This window comes from Denticeps clupeoides, chromosome 9 (genome assembly GCF_900700375.1).
Source record: "Denticeps clupeoides chromosome 9, fDenClu1.1, whole genome shotgun sequence".
Classification (NCBI taxonomy): domain Eukaryota; kingdom Metazoa; phylum Chordata; class Actinopteri; order Clupeiformes; family Denticipitidae; genus Denticeps; species Denticeps clupeoides.
This window is the reverse complement of record NC_041715.1, coordinates 18,814,340-18,820,412: the sequence shown is the minus strand read 5'-3', so window position 1 is coordinate 18,820,412 and position 6,073 is coordinate 18,814,340. Positions and strand designations below refer to the sequence as shown.

The following is a 6,073-nucleotide window of genomic DNA, read 5'->3' as shown; positions in this document are numbered from 1 at the left end:
TTCTTAAGACTTGATGCATTGTTATTATTATTATTTCAATTGTCAATTTTATTTTATTTTTCAATTGGAAAATGTATAAATAGTGTAAAAACAGTAATGCATTTTTGAAATTTTCACAATAATAAAGCTTTACTTAGTTTTACTTTACAGCTATTGCCTAGTCTATGTTTGATAAATGACATCAGTTTTTCATCAGGAATGCACTCGGAAGCTGGATCTGAAAAAGCTGTTTTCAATCTCCGTGGATGGACCAAATGTAAACTGGAAGTTTTTGGAACTGCTTCAAGAAGAACAATGTGAGCAGTATGAGGGACTCAGCTGATCGTGGTTGGGAGCTGTGGACTCCATACCCTACACAATGCCTGCAAATGTGGTTTCTCCATATGGCAGCTAGAGAAAGTTTTCAAAGCCATTCACATTCTCTTCCATAATGTACCAGCAAGGAGAGAGGACTTCACTGCTTTTACTAAAGCTGCAAAATTTCCACTTGCTTTCTGTAGCCACAGATGGCTTGAAAACTTACCAGTAGCAGAGAGCCCTGGAGGTGTGGCCATCTCATTTGACACCCTTGAATCTGCTCAGAAAGACCTCCTCATCATTGCAAAGCTACATTTCTACATAGCTGTTACCAGGACCTTCTCTCCTTTCTTGACAAGATATCAAACTGATGAACCAGTGATGCCATTCTTAACCACAGACTTGGCTGAGTTGATGAAGGTAATGATATTCTAGCATTGGACAGGTTGATTTTGCACATTTATTTCAGTGTGTGTACAATTCTGTCTGTATATTTATACGTAGTCTGTCCTCAAGTTAGTATAAACATTTTATCTAATAATGATTAATATGAATGATTTAGGAATTAAATACAGATACTCACACCCACACATATTATTCACAAAGTTTTGTTTTGTTGGTTTTGGCCGTTTAATATTCTACATATTTAGCATGATTTATGACATTTAGTTTTTCTTTCAGAGTATACTGACATGTTTTGTCAAGAGAGATACTGAAGGATATCAGTCCACTGGAGTTGGTCAAACTGGATGTGAGCAACAAGAATAACTGGGTCCCACTAAAAGATGTCACTGTAGGCTTGGGTGCAGAGTCAGTTCTCAAGGTAGGGATTCACCTTTAATGTAATAGTGATGGATGAAGCAAATATAGTTTGCAGTTATAATGGGTCACTTAGCCTTATTGCGTTCTAATCTGTCAGGAACTTCAGAGACAAAAAAAGACAGGGGAGCACTCAGTGCTGGAGTATAGGAAAGACTGCATCCAGATGATGTCCACCATCATTCAGAAAGTGCAAGACAAGAGCCCATTAAAGTATCCCCCAGTTAGGCAGGTTGCCTGTTTGGACCCCAGCAGATGTATTCTGGTGCCAGAGAAATATGACAAAGAGGTTTCTGAAAAAACAGCATTTATCAGGAGGAGTATCCGCTGGTAGGAGAGCATACAGCAGATCAGTCCATGTTGAAAACTTAAAGTCTACTGATAAATAAAAACAAAACAGATTTATATAAATCTGGTGTATGAATATGGTCAAAATGCATCAAAATGATTTTTCTTCCCTGTTTGTCCTTTTTGTGCTGGTGATGTAATTATCAAGCAGTTTTGAGGTCTTATCTGTTGGAGCAAGAAGTGAGACCTTTCTCTCCTACAGACCCACAGAGAGTAGACTGGATGCATTTCTCCATTGTGTCCTGAGCCACCGCTATCAGGAGCTATGGGAGTTCTTCTTTTCTTGTCCCATGGACAAGCAACAGTGGAGAGTGGATTCTCTGTGAAAAAGGAAGTGGAGACCTGCAATATGCAGGAAGACACAATGATTGCCCAAAGATTGGTCTGTGATTATGTTGGCGTCTGTGGGGCAGTCCACAAAGTCCCTATGTCAAAAGAATTACTCACATCTGCTGCGTCAGCAAGGTCCAGATACTGACTGCATCTAGAAGAGCAAAAAGGAAGAAAATCATGTGCCTGATGCCAGCACAGAAGCGGAAAGCCGCAGAAGAAACTATAGAGGAGCTCAAGAAAAATAAGCAAACTCTGCAACAGGTGTCCAGCAGCCTACATAAAGATGCCGATCAACTTGCAGAAGAAGCTGAAGGGAAAAGCGGAGCCTTGATGGCCCAACTCATCACAAAAAAATCAAACACACTGAGGAAGAGATACAAAGAAAAAATGTGTGAATTAAAACAAGTGGAAGCTGAGCTGGAGACAAAGACCGAAGAACTCAGATCTATGCCATAATTATTCCATTTACAGTTCACAGAATTAGTTAGTACTGTAATGTTTTTGTTTAAACAGAACTATTTGTAAGGCGGTCACATGTTCTTTGCCATTTTATGAATTTAGGGTCTTAGATTTGATCAAACCGTCATAAAAAAAAAGTCTTAAATTTGGCTTCCTTAAACCTGCAGAAACCATGAAAAAAGAAAGTTTCCTCAGTCATGGTAGCGTAAGCTAATTGTAAAAGTCGCTCTGGATAAATGCTGTAAATGTAAATGGGTGCTCTGTGGAAGGAAAATTTAGTAGGCCCAGACACTCCACGAAATTTAGTAGGCCAGACTCTCCACGTGTTTCACCTTTGGTCGTGGAACAGTCAGAAGACAACTGTGTATCTTAGGTCTGACCTTGTTGATGCAAAAGTTTGACGCAAAAACTAGACATAAACTGATAAAAAAAGGTTCTGTGACGTTGATGGGCGCCACTGTCCAAAGTGGTGCGAGCTTGCTTTTCGACCTTGTACACCCCAGATGTATAAATGCTTGTGAACTGTAATCAAGCGGGGGGAAGTTCTCTTGTGGGTCCCCTTGCGCGCGGTAAAATAAACTTGGATAATCAATTCAGTTGACTTCCTTTATTGCAGCTCCCCAGACGGCAGAAATTCCACCACAATTGGCGTCACAAAGGATCCGCGTGAATCCGCCAGGACCTGATCGGAGGGGCTGATCACCCTGGGTCACCAAGATCCATCTCCAAAACCTCGTCTTAGAGTTTCAGAGTGACTGGGACTGCGGTCAGTGTCCTTGGCCGATTCCGCCGGGATTTTTTCTCTTTTCTGTCGTCTGGGGACACGAACACGGTGAGCTAAACATTCCACCTCTCAAACATTTAATGAAAACTGCAGAATTTAGAAGATTAATAAATTCAAGATCAAATTCATAAAGGGAATTGCAGATTTGCTTTATTCTGTAGTCAACTGAGTTGATCCAACTAAGTGAGTGTCACCTTTTTAGTTTCTCCATCTTTTTGGTAATAGAGGTTAAAGTCCTCTATTCGAGGGAGATCGAGGGTGAAAAAAACAAAAAAAAAAAAAAAAACTCATCATTAAATCAATCATTAAAGTGTGGTAATAAGGCAAGAGCACAAAGGGAAACGTAGACGGGAAAATTGTGAGCCATTAGTTATCTGTGAGCTTTCTTAGCAAGAGCAGTTGTTTTGTTGGGCTGCGAATTCCCGGGCAAACTCGAGAAAGCTGCGTGTGTGAAAAAAGAAATAAAAAGTGGGAAAAGTGACACTCCTATTGTCCCGAAACTAAGTTAATGATACAGATGAAACAGAAATATGGTGATGATGTGTGTAATCATCTGGTGGACTGGCATGAAATTACGGTTTTCCTGCGGGTGGGTCTCTTAGTCAAACTCAGCTAAAAAAGCTGAAGGAGGGGCTAGAGGGTAGCAGGCAAAAAATACTGCAGTCAAAAAAGTTAAAAGTAAAGTAATTCGGATGCTTATAATGGAAGACTGTTTTAAATATGGGAAGAGAGGGCGACGAGAGATAACAAAACACCCAAACTCTGACCGCTGACTGTGGGAGAAAACAAAAGGGGAGACCACGCTGAACCTTGATACCAAAAAAAAATCTCTGATACTGCACCTGCCGTTGTATCCGTCATTACAGGGCACGCAAGTCGACCTGAGTTTGGACTCCACCCCTCCGCCCTACCCCCAACAGCAACCCCCACTGGAACAGCAGCAACTCCTGCTGGAGAAACCGTTACAAGAACAGCAGAAACCACCACAGCATGATGACGTCACTGCTTCAACTTCAGAAGAAATCACCACCGGAGCAGCCGCCCCATATTCTCCACCCAAGACCCGGTCTGCCACCATCATCCGAACCATCAACCCCAACTGCAACTCTCCCCATGATTCAGTCGCTGGGACAGGGGTACCTGCGTTTGTTACAGGCCATGGACAACGAAGACTTCTGAACTCTTCTAAGCACTCCCAAATGCAGATCGAGGGGGTGCGGCCCTGTCCAGAGCCGTGAACGATTTCATCAGAGAATTCACACCGACATCCACCGAAATGGCCCGAGTCCTGCTAAGGCACATGACCCCTGCGCAGTATGGTCAGCTACGTGAACATTTCACTACCCATCATCAGCCCTGCACCCCTGGTTGGGCAACTGCTGATCAAAACGACATTGGTGCAGTGTGGGGAGATGCAGACTACAGATGTTGGGCTGAAGGACTTGTGACCGCGATCACTGGTAACTTTCCTACTGCCTGTGACCTTTCTAAAATCAGCACGTGTGCTCAGCAGCCTTTGGAGTCAGCAGAAGATTTTTTGATTCGACTCCAAGTTGTGTTTGATGACCACAGCGGCCTTGCTCGCCCCCATGATTACCCTGGACAAGGTATGACACCGTACGAAGCGCTCCTGAAAAATACCTTCATTGATGGCCTTCTCCCCCCCCTCAGTGAAGCAACAAAGACTTCCTGCATCATGTGGGCAGATGCTTCAGTGCGTCTCGCTGAAGTTCTGCGCCATGCGCGCCACGCCCAGGCCAGACAGGCGGAAGCGAGGATCAAAGAAGACAACAAAAACAAAGATTCAACCCACAGGGCACAACTGGCTCTGTTGCAGCATGCTGCTGCCAACTCCACTTCATATCGCGGACCGGATGTGTGCTTCAGGTGTAACCAAAGGGGACACTGGGCACAGATTGCACCAAAAGATGGAGAGGACAGTGGAGACCACGAAGCGAGGAACAATCGGATGTGTGCTTCAACTGTGGCCAAAGCGGACATTGGTTACGAGAATGTCCCAATGAAGAAAGAGGATGGAGCAGAGGACATGATGTTCCCTATGGCGAGAGACGTGGACACAGAGGAGAACACACCCACCATGAACAATCCCAAACAGCCTGACTGGTGAAGCGGGGCGGAGCTCCAAACGAAGGCGCGGCTGCAGCCCTGAAGGAGGCTCCAACCAAGGTCATGAACCCCACAGACACACTCACACACATTCCAACAAAGGTCCTGGGGACAGTGAAGTGGTTCAACGTACGCAATGGCTACGGTTTCATCAACAGGAATGACACAAAAGAAGACGTTTTTGTACACCAGACTGCCATAAAGAAAAACAACCCAAGAAAATACCTCCGCAGTGTTGGGGACGGTGAGACTGTGGAGTTTGATGTCGTTGAAGGGGAGAAGGGTGCCGAGGCGGCCAATGTCACCGGCCCAGGGGGGGTCCCAGTCCAGGGCAGCAAATACGCCGCTGACCGGAACCGCTACAGGCGGTACCCACGCCGGAGGAGACCCCCACGCAACTACCAGGATAACTACCAGAGCGAGGGGCGGAAGAAGAGAGAGAGCCAGGAAATTGTTCCTGAGGGGGTCGCACAGCCACAGCAACGGAGAACTTTGTTCCCTGGCAGGCGGCGCTATCCACCGTACTTTGTCCGCCGACGCTATGGCAGCCGCCCCCCATATACCAGCGCACCACGAAAGGAAATGACAGAAGGAACTGAAGGTGATGACAACCAGGGTGGTCCAGACCAGAGCAAACCAATGAGGCAGAACTACTACCGAGGCTTCAGACCAAGGAGTCCCCCACGTCCCAGACTGGTGAGGGAAGGCGAGGAAGACAAAGAGAACCAGGGCGAAGGCAAAGGAACCAGGAGCCCCACCAGCAGCGATACAGATGCAACATCAACTACCGCCCAGACCACCGAACCTCAGGATGGCAAAGAGAGCAAGGCAGCCGAAACATCCGCTGAGAAAACGTCCGCTCCCGAGGCTGAGCAGGGCGGGGCTGAATAAACACTGATTTACCAT

The 6,073-nt window shown here is 45.6% G+C and overlaps 1 pseudogene; it reads left to right on the top strand.

The window, feature by feature from the left end:
* The first annotated feature begins 5,230 nt into the window (after window positions 1-5,230).
* On the top strand, window positions 5,231-6,073 carry LOC114796890 (nuclease-sensitive element-binding protein 1 pseudogene; annotated as a pseudogene).